Below are 16,668 nucleotides of genomic sequence, written 5' to 3' on the forward strand. Positions count from 1 at the left end.
TTCTTTCCTGGTGTCTCTGGATGACCTAGACTTTTATTGGAAGGCCTCTTAGTGATAGTAGTCCATTTTGATTAAGCCTCATTGACATACCCTTAGTGGCCATCATAAGTACCACTTTTCCCTTGTTGGGAAGAAGGATTCTGAGGCCATTGTAGTTTGTCTTATGCAGAATATTTCCACAGGAGTGATAAGGTGTTTCTTGCTCAGTACACTAGATGTACATTTACATATGGTACTCCTCCTTGGCATAGCCACAAACTGCATATAAACAGCGGTATAGCATCACCAATTGAACATATAATTGTTAAAGCAGTTCTAGGCAATTAAAATTTATGTTCACAAAATCCATTGTCACAAAACTTTGAATTCTGATGGATACTTATAACTACAGATTTCTTACCTTCAAAATATCCCAGACGTTGGAGTGGATTTAGAGAATTCTCCCAACAGTGACACACATGTGCCATATGTAGGGAAGTAGGACATTTCTGACAGTTACCCCCACTTTTTGCCTGGTGTCATTGTGTTCTGACTGTAGTACACTGGGAACCTGATAACCAGGACCCCAGTGTTGGTGTTTTCTCTTCTAAATTTGGTTGGTAAGTACTTTCTACAACCCACAATTGGCATACTGATGTACCCCTCTAAGTCCCAAGTATATGGTACTTAGGTACTGTAAGAAAATGGCTCCCTGTTGCAGTTACCCCTACGTTTTGCCTGATATTGATGCTGACTTGACTGAGAAGTGTGCTGAGACCCTGCTAACCAGGCCCCAGCACCAGTGTTCTTTCACAAAAAATTTACCATTGTTGACACAATTGGCACACCTCTGGTACACAGATAAGTCCCTAGTAAAAGGTACTTGTGGTACCAAGGACCCTGTGACCAGGGAAGGACCCTAAGGGCTGTGGCATATGTTGTGCCACCCTAAGGGACCCCTCTCCTAACACATGCACACTACCATTGCAGATTGTGTGTGTTGGTGAGGAGAAAAAGGCAAAGTCCACATGGCATAACCCTTGGAATGCCATGCACACAAAATACTGCCTGTGGCATAGGTAAGTCACCCCTCTAGCAGGCCTTACAGCCCTAAGGCAGGGTGCACTATACCACAGGTGAGGGCATAGCTGCATGAGCAATATGCCCCTACAGTGTCTAAGTATTTTCTTAGACATTGTAAGTACAGTGTGGCCATATTGAGTATATGGTCTGGGAGTTTGTCAAAACTAACTCCACAGCTCCATAATGGCTACACTGAACACTGGGAAGTTCGGTATCAAACTTCTCAGAATAATAATCCCACACTGATGCCAGTGCTGGATTTATTAAAAAAATGCACACAGGGGGCATTTTAGAAGATCCCCCCTGTATTTTACCCAATCCTTCAGTGCAGGACTGACTGGTCTGTGCCAGCCTGCCACTGAGAGGAGTTTCTGACCCCCCTGGAGTGAGTTTTTGTGCCCTCTGAGATCAGAAACAAAGCCTGCAGTGGGTGGAGGTGCTTAACAAGTCCCCCCCTGCAGGAACTGTAACACCTAGCAGTGAGCCTCAAAGACTCAAAGCTTCGTGTTACAATACCCCAGGGCACTCCAGCTTGTGGAGATGCCCACCCCCTGGATACAGCCCCCACTTTTGGCGGCAACTCCAGAGGAGATGATGAGAAAAATAAGGAGTCACCTACCAGTCAGGACAACCCCTAAGGTGCACTGAGCTGTGGTGACCCCTGCCTTTAGAAATCCTCCATCTTGATTTTAGAGGAGTTCCCCAATAGGATTAGGGATGTGCCCCCCTCCCCTCAGGGACGAGGCACAAAGAGGGTGTAGCCACCCTCCACAGGACAGTAGCCATTGGCTACTGCCCCCCAGCCCTAAACACACCCCTACATTGAGTATTTAGGGGCAACCCTGAACCCAGGAAATTAGATTCCTGCAACCTGAAGAAAGGACTGCTGACCTGAAAGCCCCGCAGAGATGACACCAACTGACTTGGCCCCAGCCCTACCGGCATGTCTCCAGACTCAAAGAACCTGCACAGCGACGCATCCGACGGGACCAGCGACCTCTGAGGACTGCCCTGCATCTAAAGGACCAAGAACCTCCCGAGAACAGCAGCACTGTTCAGAAACTGCAACAACTTTGCAACTTTTAGAGAGACTCCACTTCCCGCCAGAAGCGCAAGACTTCACACTCTGCACCCGACGCCCCCGGCTTGAGTTTGGAGAAACCAACACCGCAGAGAGGACTCGCAGATGACTCCAACAATGTGGACACCCTGGGATGACCCCCCCTGCACCCTCACAGCGACACCTGCAGAGAGGATCCAGAGGCTCCCCTGACCGCAACTGCCTGGTAACAAAGAAACCCAACACCTGGACCGAGCACTGCACCCGCAGCCCCCAGGACTGAGAGGAACCCCCTACCAGTGCAGGAGTGACCAGCAGGCGGCTCTCATCCTAGCCTAGTCAGTGGCTGGCTCGAGAAGCCCCGCTTTGCCCTGCTTGCACCGCCTAAGTGACCCCCGGGTCCCTCCATTGCTTTCTATAGCATGCCCGATGCCTACCGCACCTGGCGGCCTCTGTGCCGCTGAGGGTGGGTTTTGTGGGCTTGTATGTGTATCCCCCCCCCCCCCCCCCCCCAAGTGCTCTACAAAACCGCCTGGTCTGCTCCCCGAGGACGCAGGTTCTTACCTGTTAGCAGACTAGGCCCGGAGCACCCCGTTCTTCATAGGCGCCTATGTGTTTTGGGCCCTCCTTTGACCTCTGCACCTGACAGGCCATGTGTTGCTGATGCTGTGGCTTTGGGGTTACCTTGAACCCCCAATGGTGGGCTGTCTATGCCCAGGAGACTAACTGTGTAAGTGCTGTACTTACCTGGGAAACCTAACCAAACTTACCTCCCCCAGGAACTGTTGATTTTTGCACTGTGTCCACTTTTAAAAGAGCTTAATGCCATTTTAACCAAAACTGTGTGTACTACTGTTTTAAATCAAAGTTCTATACTTACCTTTGTGAAGTACCTTGCATATCTGATAGAGACTTCTAGTTGCAGATTCCTTACCTTAGAATTTTCAAATTTCGGAAATATATTTTTCTATATAAAACCTATTGGCCTGGAGTTAAGTCTTTGAGTGTGTTCCTCATTTATTGCCTGTGTGTGTGTACAACACTTGCTTAACACTACCCTCTGATGAGCCTACTGCTCAACCATACTACCACAAAATAGAGCATTAGTATTATCTACTTTTGCCACTATCAACCTCCAAGGGGAAGCCTTGGACTCTGTGCACACTATCTCTCACTTTGAGATAGTATATACAGAGCCAACTTTCTACAGGTACCCACTGCATTGGTACACCAGGGGTCCCCGCATGGGCTGCATCACATATTGTGCCACCCATGGGGGCCCATGCAAACTGTGACTACAGGTCTGCCATTGCAGCCTGTGTGAAATAGTGCATGCACCTTTCACTCCAGATATAAAGTGTGCCTTATAACATGGTCACTGCACTGACTCTAAGCCACCCCTTAGGTTGGTCCTTCAGCCCAAGGGCAGGGTGCATGAGCAGAGGTACCCCTACAAACCCCAGACTCCATTTACTTGGCTTTGTAAGTGTGGGGAAGCCATTTTAAAGTATGTAGTGGACTTTGGTCATCACAAGATGTCCAACTACCCAACGACTTCACCAAACCTGGCCATGTTTGGTATCAAACATGTTGTAATCATGCAACAATACCAATTCCAGTGTTAGTTGCATGATACCATGTACTCTTGGGGTTCCCTAGGGCAGTGGTTCCCAACCTGTGGTCCGCGGAACCCCAGGGGTCTGTGACACATTCCCAGGGGATCTCAGGCCTGGGCTGGGAGGAAGGCACTTCTCGAGCTGGGGCCTCTGACAAGCGTGTGTGTTTTTATATTTATTACTTCTTTTGCTGAGCATTTCTAAACACACTGCAAAGCTCCTTGTCCTACAAAAATAAAACTGTCAAGCTAATGCAAGTGATTAATGTATCTGCTGGAGAGAGATGGGAGTATTGTGCAGTGGCAGTTTTGAATCAAAGGTAGCGCAGATGGTTAATATGCCTGCTGCAAAGAACATTATTTTATGTGCATGGTACAGTGTTACTGCTTTTGTCACAGAGATTTGTTTGTTACTGTGCAGTTCATAATCGTAATCTAGCACAGAGAGCTGTGAACTGCCATTAAAGAGCTGCATGCAAACCGCAATGCACAAATTAGAAAGTTGTTTTTTTCCTATTATTTCATTTTCCTTATGCTGCTAAAAAAGGTTTGCTTTGTATAAATACATTTTTATTGCTAACGCAGTGCTTCATTTGTGCTTGTTGTTTCTGGTGCTGAGCACCTGCACTTATTTTGGAGGGCTGGGGCTTAATCTTCTGCCTAAAGCATTTGCTGCGAGCAAAAGACACATATAGGAAAGACATAGGAAGGGAAGAAGCGAAAAAGCATCACAAAAGGAGAAAGTAGAAAGCTGCTAGAGTGAACTGAAGTGGCAGGGAGTGGCTTTATATGGATTGAAGAGGCCCGAGATGGCTTCAGGCTTACGCTGCCTCAGTATTCTGTGTTCCCACATTTAATTGCAGTAGCCACGTGTTTAAGAGGAGGGCTTTGGGCCCTTGCACGCTTTTATTTACAAATTAAGCACTGTGCTAATGTCATCACTAATCACTGTGCTGTGTTCTGAATCGTAAGTTTGTGCTTCTCCGGAACAAGCACTTTTAGAAAATGCTTACCAGTGTGGATGAGATGTGAACCTTACACCTTGTAGTCCCCTGTAAAGTTCCCTGACACCCTACAGTGGTATGAGAGGTGCAATCAAACAAATGAAGTACATGTGACAGAGAGGCTATGGAGAGATGAGAGGCCCTTATGGTTTACTTCCTTTCCCCTTCACTTATTTATGTGAAAAAGCTTTCTCAGATCTTGCATACCTAAAAAATAAAAACAGAAATCGCTCTGGAAATGTAGAATCTGACCTGATGATTCACCTTTCCTAAGGTTTCCATAAAACCAAACATTGAAAAGGTAGTTGCCGAAATGCAGCGCCAACCTTCCCAATAAAATGTTTCGATTTTTGCATATTTTTTCAATATAAAAGAATTTTATCTTTTGTAATTTGAGTATTTGTTTGGTGTGTACTTGTTATAATTTTTTGCAAATTACTGTTTTAATGTTTGAAAATTAAATCGTACAAATTGCTGGGGGTCCCCGGCTTCCAGTAATGATTCATTGGGGTTCCTCAGGAGTCAAAAGGTTGGGAACCACTGCCCTAGGGGATCCACCATGTCTGCCTGTTTAGCCTTGCAGGGTCTGCATGCAAGCCTGTGCTACGGCTGACCCCAAACACTGTTGTGCCTCCCTGCTGCTGAGCTCAGCTTGGGCAGGAGAAGGCAGAACAAAGGATTTCCTGTAGAGGAGAGGTGTTACCGCCTCTCCTTTAGAAATATAGGTGTCTCTGGGTTAGGGTGTGGCTGCTCCTGAGTGCCACCAGACTGCTTTGAAGGGCTCATTTGGTTTCCTCCGGTGCAGGAGCCCTTGGCTCCCACTCTGGTGCAAAAACACATGAAGGACAGGGGAGTAAACCAGCCCATTGTCCAGCACCACCGTTAGGGAGGTGCCCAAAGCTCTGCCAGATGGCCATTTGATTCTGCCATCTTGGAAGTAAGATGAGCAGGGGCCCCTGGGAGCATTTGACTGATAAGTCTAGTAGAGTAGCTTTCCTTACCTATCTTCTTTGCAACTGAGAAGACTGTGGTCCCTCGTTGGAGGTGCTGGGATGGAACCCCTGTGTCTGCTTGTTGTTGCCCAGGCTTGTTGGTTTTTCAGTCCGAAAACATCTTAGCTCCAAGAAGCCCCAGCATCACACAACTCCAAGATCGATATCATCCCTACAACTCCTGCAACGTGGGCATTCCATCTTCTGTGTGCTGCTGAGGCCTCCTTGCGACTCCCTATGCTTGCTGCCAGCAGGTCCCCCGGGGTCTTTATCAGTTTCTCCTGACTCGTCTCCTCGCTTGCCCTGACTTAACTGTAAAGGTTGAGTCTCTTGCTGGTCCCCATTCCTGCAACACTCCTTTTGCATTTGTCAAGGCTTGTTGGTGGTTCTGCTGGCCACTGACCTCTCTACACATCGAAAATTGGTGTGGGACAGCACGTGGATGACCTCTGGAATCCTTCTACATCGCCTGGACACCACAGCTGCACCTCCACGACAACTGTCTAACATGAAAGCATCTTCAAGAAGGGTGGGCATTGCTCTCCTGCATCCCCTGGGTATTCCGGGGTGGTCTAGACTCTGTCCCCTCTTTCCTTAGGTACTCATCTTGAATCCACGCCTCTGTTCCACTGACCTGATCCATGGGTCAATCAGTATTTGTAAAGTGCAGCTACTCACCTGTGAGGGTCTCAAAGCACTGGGGGAGGAGGAGAGGAGACTCATCCGAAGAGCCATGTCTTGAGGTTCTTCCTAAAGATGGTGAGCGACGGGCTTTGTCTGAAGTGCATGGGGAGGTTGTTCAAGCTCTTCGCTGCAGTGTAGGTAAAGGATCGTCCTCCGGCGGTGGTTTTGTGGATGTGAGGGACGGTGGCCAAGGCCATCTGGGCGGAGCGGAGGGATCTTTCGAGGATATGGAAGGAGACGCAGCGGTTCAGTTAGACTGGTCCTGCGTTGTGTATGGCCTTGTACGTGTGAGTGAGAAGCTTGAAGGTGATTTGCTTCACGACCGGCAGCCAGTGGAGGGTCCTCAGGTGTTGGGAGATGTGTTCTCGACGAGGGAGGTCCAGAATGAGTCCAGCGTTCTGGATGAGTTGACGTTTTTTTGATGTTCCTAGTTGAGGTGCCGGCGTGAAGGGCGTTGCCATAGTCAAGCTTGCTCGTGACTAAGGAGTGGGTGACTGTCCTGCGACAGTCTGCTGAGAACCATCTTCCGCAGTTTGCAGAGTGTGTGCCAACAGGTCACAACAGCAACTGGACAACTGAGGTTCCCATTGACTTCAACGGGACGTTCCGACACAATCTCACCCCCTATGCACCTGGACTCCCTGATGTAGGTACTTCACTTCTCTGGGTATCCACGGGTTGGGGCACTCTTGAGCCTGCCTTGTCCCAACGGGTTTACTCTGGGTCCTCTGTGAAGGGTCCTGAAACACTCCAACTGTAACTTCCCCATGTTATTTTAAGGACATCTGACCTGGAGTAACATCTCTGCACACGGGCACTTGGGGAATCTTAACTACTTACCTCTGGTGTTAGTACTTCTCCTGTCCCTAAGAACCTTGAGTGGCAGTCTTGATTGGCTGTGGCTTTATCATCCCATTTTTTTTTTTTAGTATATGGTTTGGCCCCATATGGGCTGATGTTTTCTTATGCTTTTATTTACCTGTTTTGAAGTATATTTTTGTCTGTTTGTATCCGGTTAGGAGCTATACCAAAGTTATTTTAGTGCCTGTGTTTTAATAAATACTACATTGTTTATCTAACACTCGTGTGGTTCTTTCTTGTGTGTAAATCACTGACTGACGTTGTGGTATTTGCAATTGCTTTAGACCCTCCCCGATAAGTCTTAGATGCTCTCCACAACTACCCTCTGAGAGATTTGGTTATTAGGAACCACGTACACCATCACTAAGTGTTGCCTGTGCTCAGTACAGGGTGCCTCACCTATTGGTGTACACAATAAACTGAGCCAGCCTCCTACACCATATGCCTCTGCAGCGAAGAGCTTAGTGTCCAGAAGTGACAGTGCAATACCACATATAGGCAGCCACTCCTGTACTCTGGCCGCCACTCCTTTCTTTCTGTGTCAAAGCAGATCTGAAGCTCTGCACCCAACTTGATCAGTCTTCCCGTTGACTTTATAGAAAACCTTCAGACAGTTTGCTAGGGAAAACGAGAAAGATGTCAAGCTGTGTTGAAAATGCCAGTCACAGATGCTCGCTGTGTCTCTCTTGTGTGTGGGTTCTGGTTTTGTCTCCAAGTCATGTGAGAAATGTTCCCTCATGCACACAAAGGCATTCGGAACGGAAACCTATATTTTAAGTCGGCCATTGCTAGTGATGGGTCTCACTTGTGACAATGAGACATACACTGGAGTGAGGGAAGAGGCAACAAGAGTCCTTTAGAAGTTCAGTTAGGCCTTTTGCTGTGCCAGGGGCCGATCATTAAGCTTTCTAAAAAATTGCCGTTGGTTGTTAGAAGTGAAGGGTAGGACTGCAGACTCTGTTGTGTAAAGCTAAAGGGTCCCTTTAGCTAAGGCCCCACCTCCTTTGTAATCTCTAGTCATATTTAGTTTGACTGATGGCAGCTAGGTACAGAAACTTCACCTCTGTTGTGGGTGCTTCAAGGTAGACACAACACTGCTTTGAGAAGAATCATGTTAAACAAAGGCTATGTCTGGAGAGTAGTCTGGAGACAATACTTGAAAGCACAGTCATCTCAAGCATGTTCTCAAAGTACATCCTGTGGATGCCCATTTCATCTGTCCTGTTATTGTATTAAAGTGGGACTTCGCTTGTTGCAGTTCCCCATGGCAAAGAGAGTGATTCACAGTGTACTCAGAGGACTACTGTTAAATGACAGCTGGTATCTGCCTAGAAGCTAGCTTCCCTGAAACGTGGGTAATTAACTTAATGCACCCCATGCTGAAAGAGCTGCTTCTCTAACCTAAAGTATCTGTTTGCCAGCCTGTCTGTTGAGAGAGGGAACCACCCTGACTCTCTTGCAGGAGTTGACTGTCCAAAAGGAACAAGATGCAGCTGAGTCCCCAGTGCTGATGGGTCCTGTCAAAAAAGACCATTGAAAACACTATCTAACCACAGATTTCTCACTGCCCTTTGCCTCCTCCCTCACCCCTTCTGTAGAGTGGACAACTGCACAACATTAAAAGATGCCAAGCACACTGTCATCAACATTTTAGATTGCTCGACGTCTAAGAGTGTAGAAGGGGAAGTAAACAGAAACTGATGTCAGCACTCAGGGGGGACCCCCATATGCGGCTTCACTTAGCCACTTATAGGGTGGCTTTACCTCACGGCCCAAAGGACTCAATTGCTTGGAGAATTCTCTGGATCCAATCTTCAGTTAAAATATCCACTAGAAAGAGAGTTAGTAATGGTAAGTAACTGATTCATTTATTTAACATGTTATATGTTACAAACCGTACATGCATAAATTCAGCCAACCTGTGTTTTGTGATTACATAGACTTTTTTTTTTTTTAAGGCTGCATTCACAGAGAGATTCCATTGTAGCTCCTTCTGAATCCTGTATTGTGCATTTCAGACGTTGTGTCTGTGTCATGGTCCCATTATCCCTCTGGTTATTATTTATGCCAGGTCACAGGCATATGACGTTGGCTTTGTATATACTATTTCACAGTGAGAGAGAGTGTGCACATAGTCCAAGGGTTCCCCTTAGAGGTTGATAGTGGCAAAATTAGAAAATCCTAATGCTCTATTTTGTGGTAGTGTGGTCGAGCTTTAGGCTTTTCAGGGGGTAGTGGTAAGCATTTATTGTACACACACAGACAATAAATGAGAACACACACTCAAAGACTTAACTCCAGGCCAATAGGTTTTTATATAGAAAAATATTCTTTCCTTAATTTATTTTAGAACCACAAGATTCAGAAGTCAAGTAAGTACACAAATTGCAAGATACTTCACTTAGATAAGTATGGAACTTTGAATTAAAACAGAAGCATACACAGTTTTGGCAAAAATGACAATAAGCTATTTTAAAAGTGAGCACTGTGCAACAATCAACAGTTCCTGGGGGAGGTAAGTAATAGTTAGTTTCTCAGGTAAGTAAAGCACTTACAAGTTCAGTCTCCTGGGCATAGGCAGCCCACTGTTGGGGGTTCAGGCCACCCCAAACCCTCAGCACCAGCAACACAGGGCCGGTCAGTTGCAGAGGTCAAAGGAGGGCCCAAATAACATAGGAGCCCATGGAGAACAGGGGTGCTCCGGTTCCAGTCTGCTAGCAGGTAAGTACCTGCGCACTTGGGGAGCAGACCAGGGGGGTTTTGTAGAGCACTGGAGGGGGACACACACAAGCCCACAAAACACACCCTCACCGGCACAGGGGCGGCCGGGTGCAGTGTGTGAACAAGGCATCTGGTTTTGTATTCAAAGCAATGGAGGGATCCGGGGGTCACTCTGGTGATGCAGGCAGGGCACGTGGGGGCTTCTAGGGTCTGCCACCGACTGCACTAGGATGAGGTCCGCCTGCTGGTCAGTTCTGCACCGATGGTTAGTTCCTCTCGGTCCTGGGGGCTGTGGGTGCAGTGCTTTGTCCAGGCATTGGGTTCTTTTGTTACCAGGCGTCGGATTCCTTTGTTACCAGGCAGTTGCAGTCAGGGGGAGCCTCTGGATCCTCTCTGCAGGCGTCGCTGTGGGGGTGCAGGGAGGTCGACTCCGGGTGTCTGTCGTCACCTGGGAGTCCTCTCTGCAGTGTTGGTTTCTCTGGACTCGGGCCAGGGGCATCGGGTGCAGTGTGTGAAAACTCACGCTTTCGGAGTGAGGCTGAAGTCTTCTTTAAATATGTTTTCTTGGTTGTAGATTTGGACAGAGCCGCTGTCCTCTGGAGTTTCTTGGTCCTTTAGGTGCAGGTCAGTCCTCTGAGTCCTCAGAGGTCGCAGGTCCTGCTGGATGCGTCACTGTGCAGCTTCTTTGAGTCTGGAGACAGGCCGGTAGGGCTGGGGCCAAGTCAGTTGTCATCTCCGTCGTCTCTGCAGGGCTTTCAGGTCAGCAGTCCTTCTTTCTTCAGGTTGCAGGATTCTTTTTTCCTGGGTTCAGGGTTGCCCCTAAATGCTCAATTTAGGGGGGTGTTTAGGGCTGGAGGGCAGTAGCCAATGGCTACTGTCCCTGAGGGTGGCTACACCCTCCTTGTGCCTCCTCCCTGTGGGAAGGGGGGCACACCCCTAATCCTATTGGGGGAAATCCTCCAAAGCAAGATGGAGGATTTTCTAAGGCAGGGGTCACCTCAGCTTAGGGTGACTCCTCCTTGTTTTTCTAATTATCTCCTCCGGACTTGCCGCCAAAAGTGGAGGCTGTGTCCGGAGGACGGGCATCTCCACTAGTTGGAGTGTCCTTGGGCGCTGTAACATCAGGCTGGAGCCTTTGAGGTTCACTGCCAGGTGTTACAGTTCCTGCAGGGGGAGGTGTGAAGCACCTCCACCCAGTGCATGCTTTGTTTCTGGCCCCAGAGAGCACACAGGCTCTCACCCCGGGGGGGTCAGAAACTCGTCTCAGTGGCAGGCTGGCACAGACCAGTAAGTCCTGTACTGAAGGTTTGGGTAAAATAGTGGGGGCATCTCTAAGATGTCCTCTGTGTGCATTTTTTCATAAATCCAACACTGGCATCAGTGTGGGTTTATTATTCTGAGAAGTTTGATATCAAACTTCCCAGTATTCAGTGTAGCCATGATTTTTGACAAACTCCTAGACCATATACTTAATATGGCCACACTGCTCTTACCATGTCTAAGAATTGACTTAAACACTGTACGGGCATAGTACTCATGCAGCTATGCCCTCACCTGTGGCATAGTGCACCCTTCCTTACGGCCCGAAGGCCTGCAAGAGAGGTGACTTACCTATGCCACAGGCAGTGTTTAGTGGGCATTTATATTCATAGGGTAATTTGACAAAATAGTCCTGGGTAACATTTTCCTCATGCTTTTAATGTCTTTGTGACTTTAGTACTGTGATCTTTTCACCAGTTCTTATGGGGTGAGCATGCACGAGTTCCGATCCTATTAAGGGTGCAAATAGTTCTATATTCCTGTTGTTGGGTCGACCTCGACGCACATTTGACATACTAACATGGACAATTTTATCCCATTTCTAGGGTCGAGGGCACAAGCGCTCCATCCCTGTTGTAATCTCTCTTTGGATTTTTAACCACGCCCATGTCACGTCTGTCACTTTCATTGGTTCGTTGGCATGACTTTTGGAATCTGCTTGCTTTCATTAGTGAAAGGCATGCATACATCATGCCTTTTCCGGTGTTTAACTACTGAAAACATACGAGGCTCCATGTTTTCAGCCTGGTTTCTGCACTACTTTATCTTATTGTTTTCCAAACAGTGCAATCGCACTGGGGTTTACATAGCGCATTCGTTTTTTTTTTCTTTCTATTTATGTGGCAAGAAATGTCCGGTTAGGTATTTACAAGGCTAATACCTCTAACTCGAGCAAATGCAAGGCCGGTTGCATTGCGAATGCTTGTTTTAAATATCTTATTACTTTATTTGCCTGTAGTTCCTTCCACAGGTTTTTATGTTGTAGAGTATGTTATTGCTCACCTAAATTATTCCTAAATTATTACAAATTCCCAGTCTTTTTCTCTTGTTCTAGATCAGTTTTTTGTTCTGCTTAGAGATTCTTAATTGTCTGTTTGTACACACTCCTCTGGGGATGGTATGACTTTGGTATCGGATTCTAAAGTAAGGAATCTGCGGCTAGATGTACCTATCAGATAAGTTACTTACCTTCAGTAATACATCTGATAGAGACCGAATCTAGCTGCAGATTCCTTAATGACCTTTCCATCCTTCCCACTCTGCGAACAGACTCCTCTTTTGTCTCAGACATTTCATGATGGAAATTTGTATCATGAATTGAGAATTCAGTGACTGTTTAACACTAGGGTATCTTTTATTTTAGCACACTGTTTCGATAGGCAGTTTCTATATGTGGCTCCATGTTCTTAGCATGGAAAATATAGTCACGGAAGAAACTGATGGTGCATCTGGGTTGGGAGGGGTTATATGGACTCCGTTGATGTCACATCTAGTGGACAACGTCAGTACAGAGTTGCGCAGTGCCCTCTTCCAACGTGCAGACATGCTAAGGGAAAAAGCTTTCTGAATCTATTCACGCTTGGGGAAGATTCTAAATTAAGGAATCTGTGGCTAGATCCTATATCTACCAAATAATGCCTTACTGAAGGTAAGTAACTTATCCTTTTAAAAGCTGTCTATGTGATCCTGAAACTTGTTGGCTGAAGTGATTTCTGGAATGTTTGAAACATTATATAACCTGAGAATCCATTTTCCTAGTCTGCAACAAATAAGTCAACTTTTAAAACACATTTCTGAAAGGTTGTTTGTGGAATTGGTGCCGTTTAGCTTTAACATTTTCAGTTTTGCTTATTATTATGAAATATTGTCAATCCGTAACGTACTGCTTTTGGCTGCTTTATTTTTAGGTCATGTGAACATCCTGTGGCACATACCAAGTCCTACAGTGGGTTTGGAGCCCACCCGCTACTTACCTTTTCTTGGCTTTGTATGTCTCATTTGCTTACTTATACAGTGGCTTTCTTCCTTCTTTTTGTGTTTGTCCGCTTTGTTGGAGTGTAGCTTCTTTGCCATCCTTATGGCTGGAAGGCTTGTATCTTTCCAGTACTTCCATTCAGGGAAAGGCTTTTCTTTTTTTCTTGCATTGCTCCATGGAAGTGCATATTTTCTTTTTTTCTGCATTGTTTTCTTTTAACAAAGCATACCAGATAGATTTGCCAATTCTGTTCTTTTTTTGTACACATTAGTTCCATACTTGTCTTTATTAGATTTAGTCTTCACTCACCGCTTTCACATTGATACGATATCCGAATTGCATTTTCATTTGTTATTTTTTCTGCTACGTGTTATTTTGTTTTATTTGTTCCCTGTTTCTCCCCCGGATATGGCAATGTATTTCTCACACCCTTAACTGTCCTTGCTTTTCCTCGGCTCGGGAAAATCGTCTGTATTGTTTGCGTTCGGTATCGGGTTAATTACAACAGATCGACACCGAATTAGGAAGAGCTCCGGTGGCCCTTCGGGGTTTTTTCGATCCCCGTCGGGGCCTGGTCGGCCCGGCCACGTGTCTCTTCAAGGCTGATGGAACGGACCCCATTCCGCTTCTGTCCAAAATGCCATAACAAGTATCCATATACAGATCAACATCTGGTCTGTAACTTGTGTTTGTCATCAGAACACAAGGAGGATACTTGTGAGGCCTGTCGAGCGTTTCGGTCCAGGAAGACACTCAGGGACCGAAGAGCAAGAAGACTGCAAATGGCGTCGGCGCCGACAGGACAAGGGCGTTTCGAGGAGGAGGAAGAAACATTCTCCACCCAGGATTCGGACTCTGAGGAGATAGATACCGAGGAAACGCCGAAAACCGTGAGTAAGACGTCGAAACAAAGAACTCACGAGAAGACCGCTAAAGCCCAGGGGACGCCACCGCCAACAGGCCATGGCTTAACCCGAAAAATAGGTGACCGTTCATCGGCACCGAAAAAGGGCGAGCTGGTGTCGAAGTCATCCGACTCCGGTCGAGATACCGGCACACAGCAATCTCGAGCCCAACATCACACAACAGTTAACACCAGACTCAGTGGTAGTAGGGGCAGCTCGCAAGAGAGCGAACTCACACACTTCAGGAGATGCACCACCTCCAGACAAAGAGAGTCGTAAGTTCGACGCGGCAGGGAAAAGAGTGGCGGCACAGGCAGCAAACCAGTGGCGTATTGCCAACTCACAGGCTTTGTTGGCCAGATATGATAGGGCTCATTGGGACGAAATGCAACACTTTATAGAACATTTGCCCAAGGAGTTCCAAAAAAGAGCACAGCAAGTGGTGGAAGAAGGACAGAGTATCTCGAACAATCCGATACGGTCAGCAATGGATGCGGCAGATACAGCTGCTAGGACTGTAAACACAGCAGTGACAATACGGAGACATGCATGGCTGCGTACATCAGGATTCAAGCCGGAAATACAACAAGCCGTGCTGAATATGCCATTTAACGGACAGCAGTGGTTTGGGCCGGAGGTGGACACTGCTATCGAAAAACTTAAAAAGGACACTGATACGGCCAAAGCCATGGGCGCACTCTACTCCCCACAGAGCAGAGGCACATTTCGTAAATCACAGTTTAGAGGGGGGTTTTGAGGACAAAGCACGGAACCCAACACCTCACAAACAAGGCCCACTTATCAGAGTCAATATCAGCGGGGACGTTTTCGGGGACAATATAGAGGGGGACAATTCCCAAAAAGTAGAGGGAAGTACCAAAGTCCCAAAACTCCACAAAACAAGCAGTGACTTAGACGTCACAAATCCCCAACACATAACACCAGTGGGGGGGAGACTAACAAAGTTCTACAAACAATGGGAGGAAATAACAGACACTTGGGTCCTAGCAATTATCCAGCATGGTTATTGCATAGAATTTCTAAAATTCCATCCAAATGTGCCACCGACAACACACAATATGTCAAAACAACACATGGATCTTCTACAACTGGAGGTCCAGGCGTTGTTACAAAAAGATGCAATAGAACTAGTAACAATTCATCAGAAAGGAACAGGAGTTTACTCGCTGTACTTTCTCATACCCAAAAAAGACAAAACTCTAAGACCTATATTAGATCTCAGAACATTAAATATCTACATCAAATCAGATCACTTTCACATGGTGACACTGCAGGACGTAATCCCATTGCTCAAACAACAAGACTACATGACAACACTAGACCTAAAGGATGCATACTTCCATATACCGATACATCCTTCACACAGAAAGTACTTAAGGTTTGTATTCCAAGGGGTACATTACCAATTCAAAGTGTTGCCATTCGGGATAACAACTGCGCCAAGAGTTTTTACAAAATGCTTGGCAGTAGTGGCTGCACATATCAGAAGACAGCAAATACATGGGTTCCCGTACCTAGACGATTGGTTAATCAAAACCAACACGCAAGAACGGTGTTCACAACACACAAAGTATGTCATAGAAACCCTCCACAAACTAGGTTTCTCACTCAACTACAACAAGTCACACCTTCAGCTGTGTCAAACACAGCAATATTTAAGGGCGACAATCAACACAACAAAAGGGATTGCCACTCCAAGTCCAAAAAGGGTACAAGCATTTCACAAGGTAATACAGGCCATGTACCCAAAACAAAAGATACAAGTGAAGATGGCGATGAAACTACTAGGCATGATGTCCTCATGCATAGCCATTGTCCCAAATGCAAGATTGCACATGCGGCCCTTACAACAGTGCCTAGCATCACAATGGTCACAAGCACAGGGTCAACTTCAAGATCTAGTGTTGATAGACCGCCAAACATACACCTCGCTTCAATGGTGGAACAATATAAATGTAAACCAAGGGTGGCCTTTCCAAGACCCAGTGCCTCAATACGTAATAACGACAGATGCCTCCATGATAGGGTGGGGAGCACACCTCAACCAACACAGCATCCAAGGACAATGGGACACTCAGCAGAGACAGTTTCACATAAATCACTTAGAACTACTGGCAGTATTTCTAGCGTTGAAAGCATTTCAACCTATAATAAGCCACAAACACATTCTTGTCAAATCAGACAACATGACAACGATGTATTATCTGAACAAACAGGAAGGCACACACTCGACACTGTTGTGTCTCCCTGCACAGAGAATATGGCATTGGGCGATTCACAACCACATTCGCTTAATAGCGCAGTTTATTCCAGGGATTCAGAATCAATTAGCAGACAATCTCTCTCGGGATCACCAACAGGTCCACGAATGGGAGATTCACCCCCAAATACTAAACACTTACTTCCAAAGTTGGGGAACACCACAAATAGATCTATTTGCAACAAAAG

The 16,668-nt window shown here is 46.5% G+C and overlaps 1 protein-coding gene across 2 annotated transcripts in view; it reads left to right on the forward strand.

Moving 5' to 3' along the window:
- Nucleotides 1-16,668, forward strand: part of THOC2 (THO complex subunit 2) — a 900,323-nt gene that overhangs the window by 634,076 nt on the left and 249,579 nt on the right. The gene's annotated exons all lie outside the window — the stretch shown is intronic.

This window comes from Pleurodeles waltl, chromosome 2_1, assembly GCF_031143425.1.
Source record: "Pleurodeles waltl isolate 20211129_DDA chromosome 2_1, aPleWal1.hap1.20221129, whole genome shotgun sequence".
In the NCBI taxonomy this organism is placed as follows: domain Eukaryota; kingdom Metazoa; phylum Chordata; class Amphibia; order Caudata; family Salamandridae; genus Pleurodeles; species Pleurodeles waltl.